The sequence below is a fragment of the Cydia splendana genome, chromosome 9 (genome assembly GCF_910591565.1).
Source record: "Cydia splendana chromosome 9, ilCydSple1.2, whole genome shotgun sequence".
Taxonomy (NCBI): Eukaryota; Metazoa; Arthropoda; class Insecta; order Lepidoptera; family Tortricidae; genus Cydia; species Cydia splendana.
In genome coordinates this window covers 18,658,683-18,670,320 of record NC_085968.1, presented here as the reverse complement: position 1 = coordinate 18,670,320, position 11,638 = coordinate 18,658,683, and the positions used below count along the sequence as shown (strand labels likewise).

At 36.5% G+C, this 11,638-nt stretch overlaps 1 long non-coding RNA gene across 1 annotated transcript; it reads right to left on the bottom strand.

Moving 5' to 3' along the window:
- Window positions 1-10,439: 10,439 nt before the first annotated feature.
- Window positions 10,440-11,011, bottom strand: LOC134794036 (uncharacterized). The gene is made up of 2 exons (XR_010144623.1): window positions 10,777-11,011; window positions 10,440-10,746 (listed from the first exon to the last, which is right to left on the bottom strand). It is a non-coding gene; the product is annotated as an uncharacterized LOC134794036 (long non-coding RNA).
- Between the last annotated feature and the right edge of the window lie 627 nt (window positions 11,012-11,638).

The following is an 11,638-nucleotide window of genomic DNA, read 5'->3' as shown; positions in this document are numbered from 1 at the left end:
CTAAAGTTCGTGGGATCTGTTCTTGTTCCTGATTTAAACAGAGGGATAATTTTGCTATGTTTCATAATATCTGGAAAAATTCCAGCATCAATGCATCTGTTGAAAATCTCAGCTAAGTATGGTGTAATTGACTCAATAATGGAATCTAATACTTTGACAGACAGGCCCCAAAGATCTTCTGTTTTCTTTAAATTTAAAGACCTAAAAGTCTTAAGAACTATATTCGGAGAGACATACGAAAATTTGAAGATTTCTGTACATTCTGCCACATTTGTCTTCAAAATTTCTTCAGCGACGTCTGGCGATGAATTAAGGGATCTTGTTGTTTCTACCGGGATATTCGAGAAAAACCGCTCAAAATGATCTGCCACTTGACGGTCGGAACTTACTAAAGTGTCAGCAATTCGTAGGTTGTAGTGCGGATCCTTCAGTTTACGTTTTCCAGTTTCATTGCTGATAACTTGCCATACAGTTTTGACTTTATCGCTGGAATTTAGGATCTTTTTCGACAAATAATCGACTTTAGCGGCGACACACAACATCTTAAAAGATTTAGAATAATTCTTGACGTACTCCAGAAATTCCGGTCTTTTATCAGTTGCCTTTAAATCATATAAGTCGTAGAGCCGGCGTCTTTTCTCGTGAATATCCGGTGTAGCCCAGTCGCTAAATTTAGTCTTGGCCTTGCCTTGCACCTTTTTCTGAATGAAACAGGCATCAAATTCCTTTTTAATACAATTAAACAACTCGGAACTCAAACAGTCAGGGTTTTCCTGGGTACATGAAAGACAACATAATTGTTTAGTAATATTACGATTGAATAAACCTAGGCGACTTTCGGAAATCGGCCTGCACAAAGTGTCTTGAGGAATTTCTTCAGTTTTCCCGCTGAAAGAAGCTTTTAGTCCACAGTGGTCAGAACATAGGTTGTTAATAACAGATTTACTAATCGCGTCATTATTACTAAAGATGTTATCTATACATGTAGCACTGGTTGCTGTGACTCGAGTGGGCTCACAAAATAAATTGACTAAATTGAAGGATTTGAAAGTATTTAGTAACCTTCCACATAATGACGAATTTTCTAGCAAATTAATATTGAAATCACCACATACAATTATATTTTTATGACTTCCAAAAACACTACTAAGTACTTCATCTATGACTGATTCGAATAAGTTATAGTCTGCCGATGGGGGCCTGTACACGCATATAATTATAAATTGTTCCAATTCAACACAAGAAAGTTCTATAAGGCGTTCCACAGACATGTCAACAATGTCTTTACGCTCCTTACTTTTTAAATTATGTTTTACCATTATCAATGACCCGCCGCGATTGCAAGATCTCCTAAAAAATGAACTTACTATACTATGATTATTGAAATTAAACATAAATTCATGACCTTTAAGCCAGTGCTCAGTTATACAGAGAATGTCAATATTCGAGTACTGTATAAACAAATCAATTTCGTGTTCCTTACAGGTAAATCCTTGGATATTTTGATGAACTAAGTTCAATAAATTGGTTTTACCAAACATACTAGCATCACAGTGATCAATAGGAACGGAGCCGGCTGGTGCACACGTTGTCGTAGCGGTTAGTTTAAATTCAAATCACCAGGCGGCTCCATTTCAAACCCTACGCTACCAAGGCGTATAATACTACGTGACTTAAGGCTATTAGACGCCGTGCTAGCCACGACGGGGTCTTCAATATTATATGCTAACAGGTTAGCACACTCTACTAGACATCTTCTCGGTAGGTAGGTTCTTTTATGGGGCATAACAAAATCTTCTATAAATTTATTCGTATCAAAATACGAAATCGTACTACTGTACAAGGAAAGGTTATACAATAAAGAATTGTAATGAAATACCCTCTTATCACCAAGGAGGTTTCTTAGCTGTTTGTGCTAAAGGCGCCAGAAGTTTTTCTCGAGCAAGATGACAATCCATTGCGCTCTCTCGCTCTGGAACTAAGTGAATGAATAAAGTGATAAAGCAAAAGAAATTCTCTGGTATCTCTCGTTATTTCAATGTTAAATGAAGTCTGAAAGCGAACCTCTTTAGTCTGTTTTTTGCTCAATAATAATTTCGAATAGAATTAAAGGCGGATTTCATGCAAAGTGGTTTTGTGGAGGAACAAAGGATTGTAGTAAACGTTATTATGATTAATTGGATAGAAATGGAAAAGGGTTACTTTAGTATTTAGTGCACTCGGGGGTTTTGATAAATTATTTAGGATGATGCGAGTAGAAGTTGGATATCATAAATTATTAAATATAATATTTATTACAGTTCATTTACGTGTGTGAACTGTGAACATTACAGTAGGTGCGTGATGTTTAGTTTTTTTTCTTTAGTTCTTATTCTTAGCACGTGTTCTAACGTTTTAACACAATGTGTACAGTTAGTGCATAAGTTCCGAGGGTTTTCGGTCTGCGAAAGCGGTGAGAGATGTGCGTTTATTTTGCAACAATAGGGGTAACGACATAAATTGTTTTTTTTTTTTAAGGACATTCTTACACAAATTGACTAAGTCCCACGGTAAGCTCAAGAAGGCTTGTGTTGTGGGTACTCAGACAACGATATATATAATATACAAATACATAGAAAACATCCATGACTCAGGAACAAATGTCATCACACAAATAAATGCCCTTACCAGGATTCGAACCCAGGACCATCGGCTTCACAGGCAGGGTCACTACCCACTAGGCCAGACCGGTCGTCAAATTTTACAACAATAAGTAGGTAAATAGTTAAAAAAAATGAGTAGGTAACTAAACACTATACATTGGTCACTAAAAAATAGGTACATATATGAAAAGATAAAATTAAAGTTTCAAAAGTTTTAGTCTTCAAGTTTTGCAGCGCAACATAACTGCCGATTGCATTGCTGCTGCAAATGTCGAAATGTATGTCGCCACCCGGAATTTTGTCGAGAGTTTGTAATTCAGTCGATAGCAATAGCTACAGGTACAGTTTGAATCCGAACGGTACCTTCATGAGAATGACAGACACCCCCAGTGTAAATTTCATTCGATAACGTGACGTGACGTAGGTACGCGCTTGTGTTAAGCCTCATTTTGTATGGGATTTTGAGTTTCCAAAACGCTTGGCATGCTATTCAAAAAAACGAGACAACGCAAACGTGTACGTCAGTCATGCCATATAGAGAAAAAAGTACATAGTGCTCACTCCATACATCAGTTTTAGTACCAAAACGACTATTATTTTCGTAGTCGACATCTAGCATCGAGTAGCGGAATTATCAGTACTGCTACTTGACAATACATGTTCCGACGACCGAAAAGTCTAATGCTCAACAATTTTCAGCTAATATTATAACCGGATTAACCGGAACTCTATTTTCAACTCCTCCTGCTTTTAATATTAGTTGTAAATTGTTGTTCAATACAATTTTCGTGAGTCGCGACACTAGATAATTCTAGTATCAAGTAGCGGTACTGCCGGCCTAGCCAAGGTTACAATCGCTATCGCTTCGACAACGAAAAGCTTTATGTCTCTCTATCACTCTTCCATATTAGTGCGACAGTGACAGTTGCGTTTCGATCGCTACGGAGCGTGAGCGATTGGCATCTTGGCTACGCGGCCTGATAATTCCGCTACTCGATGCTAGATGTCGAATGCGAAAATAATAGTCGTTTTGGTATCAAAACTGCTGTACGGAGTGAGCACTCTATTCTTACTATATTTATCTATGAGCATGCTATCGAATGAAATTTACACTAGGGGTTCTGTTCTGGCGCTCATTGGTATATGCGTTACACAGTTCGTGTCAAACTACCACTGCATTAGTGCATAGCGTCACAATAAATTGCATCGAGCTTCTGTGAATTAGCTTGCATGTGGCATGCACCGTGTTTTACTAAGGTGTAAATTAAACGTGAACTTAACTTTTAATTTTGTTAAATCAGTTAAGAGGTTCCGTTCTCGAATGTTTCTTGTTTCGTAACGTCCTAATAAAGCTAAGTATGTAAATGATTTTAGGGTTCCTTACCCGATTTATGAAAGAAAGTAATTAATTAATTCAAACCTTTGGGAAACAAACACGCAAACACAAAAAGCAAATAAAATTAAAATTAAACACACGGAACAATACAACAGGGGTAGAGGCAAACCCAGACTCAGTTACATCGACCAAATCAATGAAAAAGTGGGAGTCAAGTCGTAGCAAAAGTCAGAAAACTGGCGAAAGCGAGAGAAACTTAGGTACTTCACCGGCAAGAAAAGCTAGACCGGGCCGGCAGCCGTCATAGATAATGACATGTCGGACGCCTCGGCCCGGGCACGGCCCGGTCTAGCGTGAGTCATCCTTAAAGTTGATGGTGAAGATGATGGTCCAAAACTACTTATAATGCCGTCCGAGACTAAGGTTGACTTGTTTAGGTCCATTTATTTTTCATTTTATTAATGTCACCATAGTGCCAGCCCGTTTAAAAAGTAATTTAAATAGAATTTAAGTTTATCCCCGAGATATCCACCTCACGTTTCCCCTTTTTAACCAAGGTGTAAATTAACCTTTGAGTGCCCGATAACCACTTCACGCCATCGTAAATTCTTTGGAAAATTGCTGGTTTTTCCATGCACAATTTAAACGTATAGACCAATATTCTATGTGAGTTTATGTTACATAAAATAGGGTTCAATCTTCTACATAGTTTTCCTGGGAAACATAGTCTTGAATGTAGTTCGTAATGAAGCCGTTAAGTTTTTTGGCTCGTTAGGAAAAATCATAGCATTTAATATTTAAGTTTTTATTTTCAATGTTTGTATAATATCCGTAAAAAGAGTTAATTACGCTTTATTTTCTTGATATTTTCATACTTTTCGGACCCAGGGCAGGGACCTCATAGGTTAAAGGCCTTTTTTATAGTGATTATTGGATGGATTAACAATTTTTGTTGTTATCTTGTCCCTTTATCCAGGCGGCTTAGCACGGTCGCGTTTTTATCCCTTGTCACCATGCCTGTCACGTTCTAACAAGTATGTAAGTGCGAAAGGGACGCGCATAGTGATAGTCGATAAAAATGGAACCGTGCTGAGCCCGCAGGTGACAATAGTAATATAGTTTGTTATAATTTCTGGGTAGTTTGCCCTTCGGGCATCTGAAGCAACCTAACGAACCTATCTTACCTATGTATTGGTTTAATGTGACTATCGTCAAAACATGACACAGGAACATTACGATCTGCCTGATCTTACGATCGGCCTACGACATATATACGACAATGAAATCTGTGGATAACGGTCAAGGCCATCTATCGTTAAGTTTTAATACTAATTATATAAGCCAAAATTATAATACTCTGAGAAGTAAACTAAAGTTGCGACGAATGAATAAAAAAGATTGTTAATCATGTACAAAGTTATTAGAGAAAAATTGGTAAAATAGAATAATTTATACGTAACTTAATTCGAGCCACAAGTATTTGCGAGTTTTTTATATGACATACCTAGGAGACAAACGAACATGCGAATCGCCTGATGGTAAGCAATTACCGTAGCCCAAAGACACTTATTTCCTGTGAAATTTCCGAGAACTTTTCTGGACATTTTCCGCAACTTGCACATCTGTAGGTTTCTAATATAAGTCTGTATCTTTAGGTATTTAAATAAAAGTAAACAAAATTTACCCTCAAATGCATGGCTCCTAAAGCCAGTTGAGGGTAGATGAAAACATTACATGATCAAATAAGGTAGGTTAAAGTCAGGTCGTTCAACGACAGATCCAGGCGGTTATGTATTTGGTTGGTTAAACAATAAATGTAATAACTCATATTTTAAACTTTCGCGTTTTGAACACATATTAACTCACATTTATAGACGGGTCTAACGCGAATTTTACGTTTGGACGTGTGCGTGGATATTGTGAGTGTTGCGTGTCGGACTATTGACAATAATTAACATTATGTGTGTGGGTGGTTTGAAAATGTGATGTCTACCCAAAGTTTTCCATACACTTTTCGTCGGGTAGTTGCACAAATCTCTGTTTTGACATTTTGCTGGGACATCACAGTCAGCCGCGACCATGACCAGTGAAACCTGTGTCGAAACGTCGGTAAATAAAGGTAATTGAATAAAATTCGCGTTAGACCCGTCTATAACTGTGAGTTAAATGTAATAACTACCCGAAAATTTACAAATTATTTGTTTACTTTTATTTAAACACCTAAAGATACAGAGTATAGTGCCGGTGCCCTGTCTGTTTCATTAACTCGTCTCTACTCAAAGTTACATTTGACGAAGGTAAACCTAATGTCACGGAGGTCACGGAGGTGTAGGGGCACTAACTATTCGCACGGGACCTTTATTTATGGAGGTAATTTCGGTAAATTTTATAACACAATAAATTTCATGCTGATGTATTCCGGCCATTGGTGTAAATACTTAATTACCTTAGTATCCATGAAATGTTGTTTTAGTATCTATTATTCTAGATTAGTGGCAGTTGGAATTTGCGAGGTAATTGTAGGTACATAATTAACTATCTATGTTTGTTACAGGCAAATGGGAGCGAATGGTGAAATTGATAAAAGAAATTCACTCAGGTAAACAAAAGTAGAGTTTGTGAGGAAAGAGACCTCCTCTGTGCTCCTCTTTCCAAAAAAAAAATTACCTTCCCATAGAAAATAGACCAGCCAAAATGTATGAAATAGCCAAATTTTTTTTTCGCAAGATCGGGGTTGATCCCATAGTAAAAGTTGCTCTGTATAATACCAAAACCTCCCTGGCAACGGGAATGTAGTTTTTAGCCACCATGTATAAAGAAAGGAATTCTGAATTCTTCTTCTTTTAAAAATGACAAAAGTATGTTGGTAGAGCACGGCGTTGTTCGGTACACTTGCTTTTCTTCAAGTGATAGCTGGATTTTACAAATAGAATGGATTGGCAGGTGTTGACTAAGTAAATAATGGTTAACAGTCCAAGACTAATTCTTCATTAGCTGCACGCTTAAGTTCACTGCACAAAAGGGTATTTTCCGAACCGAACGCTTGTTTACAGACCCGTGCGGAAAAGGTGTAACTTTCGTTATGTTTGTGGGCGTGCGTCTACTAGTTTACGTTAGGGGTCAAACAGATCACTGTGTTATGTCTTTCCTGTAGACATACACAAGAGTTAAGGGCTATAAAGATACATTTTCTTATTTAACCCTTATCCACGTGAAAAGGTCCTCCTTTTATTTAGAGAACTATGATAAAATCATTGCTTACACGCCCACAAGCTGTTAACTATAGCCCACAGGATAGAAAAATGTGCTGTTCGCGATAACACACTAGTTTTCTCTCCTGTGGGCAATAGTTAACAGCTTGTGGGCATGTAAGCAATGATTTTATCATAGTTCTCTAAATAAAAGGAGGACCTTTTCACGTGGATAAGGGTTAAATAAGAAAATTAACCTTTATAGCCCTTAATTCTTGTGTATGTCTACAGGAAAGACATAACACAGTGATCTGTTTGACCCTTAGATCTAAGCGTTATGTACTTTGGTAGGTACTTAATTTCCTACTAGTAATTGAAAAGTAGCCGTCAAGCCTACTTATTATAGCAAAAAAAAACATTTTATAATTTCGCGCCACTTAGGTTAGTTAGAGCAACAGATAGTGCATAATTATTTTCCATCGTATTTCCACGGAAACGTACGAACGTGTCTTGCTATTTCAGCCAGTCTCGGTACAACCGGTTGACAGAAGTAGCATGAGAAATACGAACGTTGCCGAACGAAAATACGATGGAAAACAATAATGCACTACATTTGTAGAGTACCCTAGCATGCAATGAATAAGGATGTACTTCTTATAAATAAACTTGAGGTTTTACTATACGTGTGATTTAGACATAAATAGTTCCATTTCTATAAATTTTACGGCTATTTCGTGTGGAGAATAGTCGTATTTTATTTAGTCGTAAATAGAATGGTGGAGGCCGTAAATACCCGGGGCCCGCGACCCCTCGAGATACGATCAACCAAATTTATGTAATCAATGAACAAATTCTTTCAATTGTGTAGTTCGGCGATAATGTTTAAGGGTCATTTGAGCGTTTGTTCTGAATCAACTTCGGGACAGATTTCTGTGGTAGTAGTTTTTGAGTTCGGTTCGGGGGGCGTAGCGTTTAATAGTAGATTGTTAACCAAGGGTTGAAAGGCACCCATTTCTGTCGAGGTAGTTTGGCGCTCGAACGCAGTGAGAGCGCCAATAGTCCGAGACGGAAATGGTGCCTTTCACCCGAGTTAAACACTCTACTTTTCATATCGAATGCGAGGAAACCAAACAAGACAATACAATTTTGCAGAATCAGTAATTCAACTACTTACCTAATAGACTTACGGCCATGATTTTTTCCTTAGGACTTACTTGCAATCGGACACTTTACATGTGTGAAGATAAATAACCCCTAGCGAAAAACATTTAGATTGCAATATTTACGAAAAAACACAGATTTTAACAAACTGCAGTATTTTAAAATGATTTGTTCATTATTAATGTTTATATGTAGTATGAAAATCAGCGGGATTGCCTCTTACTTTTTAATTTTTTATGTTTTCGTTCTAAAAGCCGTAACACACTACCGCACTAAAAATATTTTAAGAATTTAAATATGTTTTAAATAACAATTGATGAGCCATATAAACCATTTTTATCTTGTATTTTAATTTTATTTTCATAAATAAAGTGCTAAATAACTTTAAACCCCTATTTAATAACGTACAAACGTTTAACTGTGGCTATATAAGAGGCCTTTGCTCATTTACGCAAGTGTAAGGTTTAAAAAAATATTTTTGGTGTATTCCTTTTGGTTCCCTCCTTATGTAATCGAGGAAATACAATTCAACATAAGAAACAAGAATAATTTTATTTTAATAATTTACTTACATCATTTTCGATGAAAATATTTCAATACGGGATTAGTGAAATTGAACAATTATCAATTGTTCCAAGCGGGGAAATAAAGACACTATTTTTCCATTTTGTTTCCACCCAGTTGCTCGTGGGACGGGGACGCAGAGGAGTACACCACTTTTCTGCGCTAGAGCAGAAACGTATCACTTTCTGCACACTTTTTAGAACAACAACGACCCACTTTCAGAGCATGAGATATGAAATAATTATTTGTTTTACAAGGGGTTAAAGTTTAACTCCTGGGCCAATATAGCAAGCGAAAGATTCCAAAATTGAAAACGCAAAATGGTATCGTGAGCCTTGCGAGGGTTACAAGGCACAAAGGTTGAACAAACACAAAAAAATTACAACATAAACGCGAGAAAAATACTAACTGTATAAAACATAACAAATAAATCCCAATGAATGCTATTATATATAACATTCATCATTCAAAATCATCACTTAAAAGTCAATTTCACCAGCCAACATGAAGTACCAACTCAAAATTTCCGTTTTTGCCATTTTGAAATAAAAAAAGATGTCTAAACTGACGAAATAATTTGTAATTCAACAAGTAAATTGCACTCCGAAAATGGTGAATCAATTTTAAGAGAATTTACGCTAGTTTACCGCCCGGAGTGGACAATCCCCCGTGTTCGGGCGGCGGCTGTAATTCCATTTGTGATGCGGCCCGCCCGTGAACCGTATATTTTGGTGCTTAAAATGTTTTCAATGAAGATCAGAAATTTACTTTTATTTTATTTTTTTATACAGGTTATCCAGTGATTCCAAATTCAAATAGTTTTCGAACGCAAAGTGCGAGGGAGACGCGGGGATAAGTGACAATGGATCACTGGCCATTTAGAGCAGATATATATATATAGGTTCACACGGCGTAATTTTTTCCCGTATACCGTATACGGGATTTTATCGAATACCGTAGTGACAGCCAAATTTGTAAGGAAACGTTCAAAGTCGTTCACACGGCGTCTATGCGGGAAAGCCGTCTAGCCGTCTGAACGATTTTGATCGTCTCTATACAAATTTTGCTGTCACTACGGTATTCGATAAAATCCCGTATACGGTATACGGGAAAAATTAACGCCGTGTGAACCTAGCCTAAGGCAAGGCGTAAGTTTTGCATTCATTTTGGAATATGTGGAAAAGGTGGGAGGATTGAGTACAGCCAGGGTTGGGCAGTATTTCAATTACATGTATTTGAAATACGTATTTGAAATACATTTTAGTATTTTGTATTTGTATTTCAAATACTACCTGAAAAAGTATTTTGTATTTGGTATTTCAAATACTGCACTCACATGTATTTTGTATTTTGTATTTCAAATACTTCAAGCTTCAAAATACATTTCTACAAAATACATTTTATTAAATTCTATGATCCTAAAATGGAACACTTTTTTTATATATAATGTACGACTTGTACGAGGGCAAATAGGTACAATGCGTGAGCTATGACAAAGAACAACTGTCAATCTTCAAAAGTGTGACCAAAAATGAAATGCAAGTGTGTGCGTAAATTGTCTATGTGAGATCAAAAATAGTGATGTCATGTTACAACATATTAATAATCTGTCGATGTTTGATTGCTTTATCGACTACTTTTTCAAATGTGTTATTCTAAACGTTAAAATTCTACGACATTATGACGTATAAATAACACTTGCACTGCGTGTGCTATCAAAATCGTTGCAGACTTATCTTAATGTATCTCTTACTGTGTTGGAAAGTGAAGTTTAAATTTACCGCTAAACATGAGCACCTTCAAAAAGGTATAACAATCGTTATTATTTGAAGTCGGTTATAAAAGCTAATATCTTTATGATGTCTTGTGAAGAAATAATTACATAGCTATTAATATACCGACAAGTTATCGATACTGTCATATGAACATTTTGTCAAGCCCTAGCGTAAAGTAACAGGTTATGTTTTTATACAAAATATTTTAAATTATAGACTAATATGATAAAATATTAGCACACAAAGGAAGAAAAACTTATAATGAACTGTATAAACCGGCTTCTTACACTTTGTACGCTGTTAATTTGACAAAATATCGTTAAGAAAATTTCGCTCGGAATATCATAAATCCTCTGAAATGAGTATTTGCTTGGATTATTTGGCCCTGTGACACTGCAATCCGGAACACTACAAGACACCATCTTCACTGAATTACTTTATTTATTTAATACTTTTCGTCCTAACCTAATCCGTGTATATTTTTCAATTTGAAAATTACCGTGATACGCTCTTGGCCGTCCGCGGCCGTCGTCAAACTCAAAAGAGTTACGTTTTCTCATTGGTAGTCTGACTCTTTCGCACTCATGGGATGTTCATATACGTGATGGATTCCCTTTCGCACACTTAAGCTGTCTGTCAAGCGCGAGCGCGTATTCTATGTCTGTGCGCGAGCTATTCTGCGCGGAACTTTTCGTCAACAGCCAGGGGATAGAGTCATTGCAGTAGTTTCCGTCCATGCTCTAGTTTTCGACCACTTGACAGATTAGCAAATAATATATTTCATTTTTAATTTACTATTTGCAGCAATGTAGGTTTATATTCAAATTTCGTCAAGTGGATGAAAACTAGAGCTGTACGAAAACAAGCGCAATGACCCTATAAGTTTTTAGGAAAGGATATTCGTTAAAAAAACTAAATGATTAAACAAAAAAAAATTAAAAGTATGTTGTATTTTGTATTTGAAATACA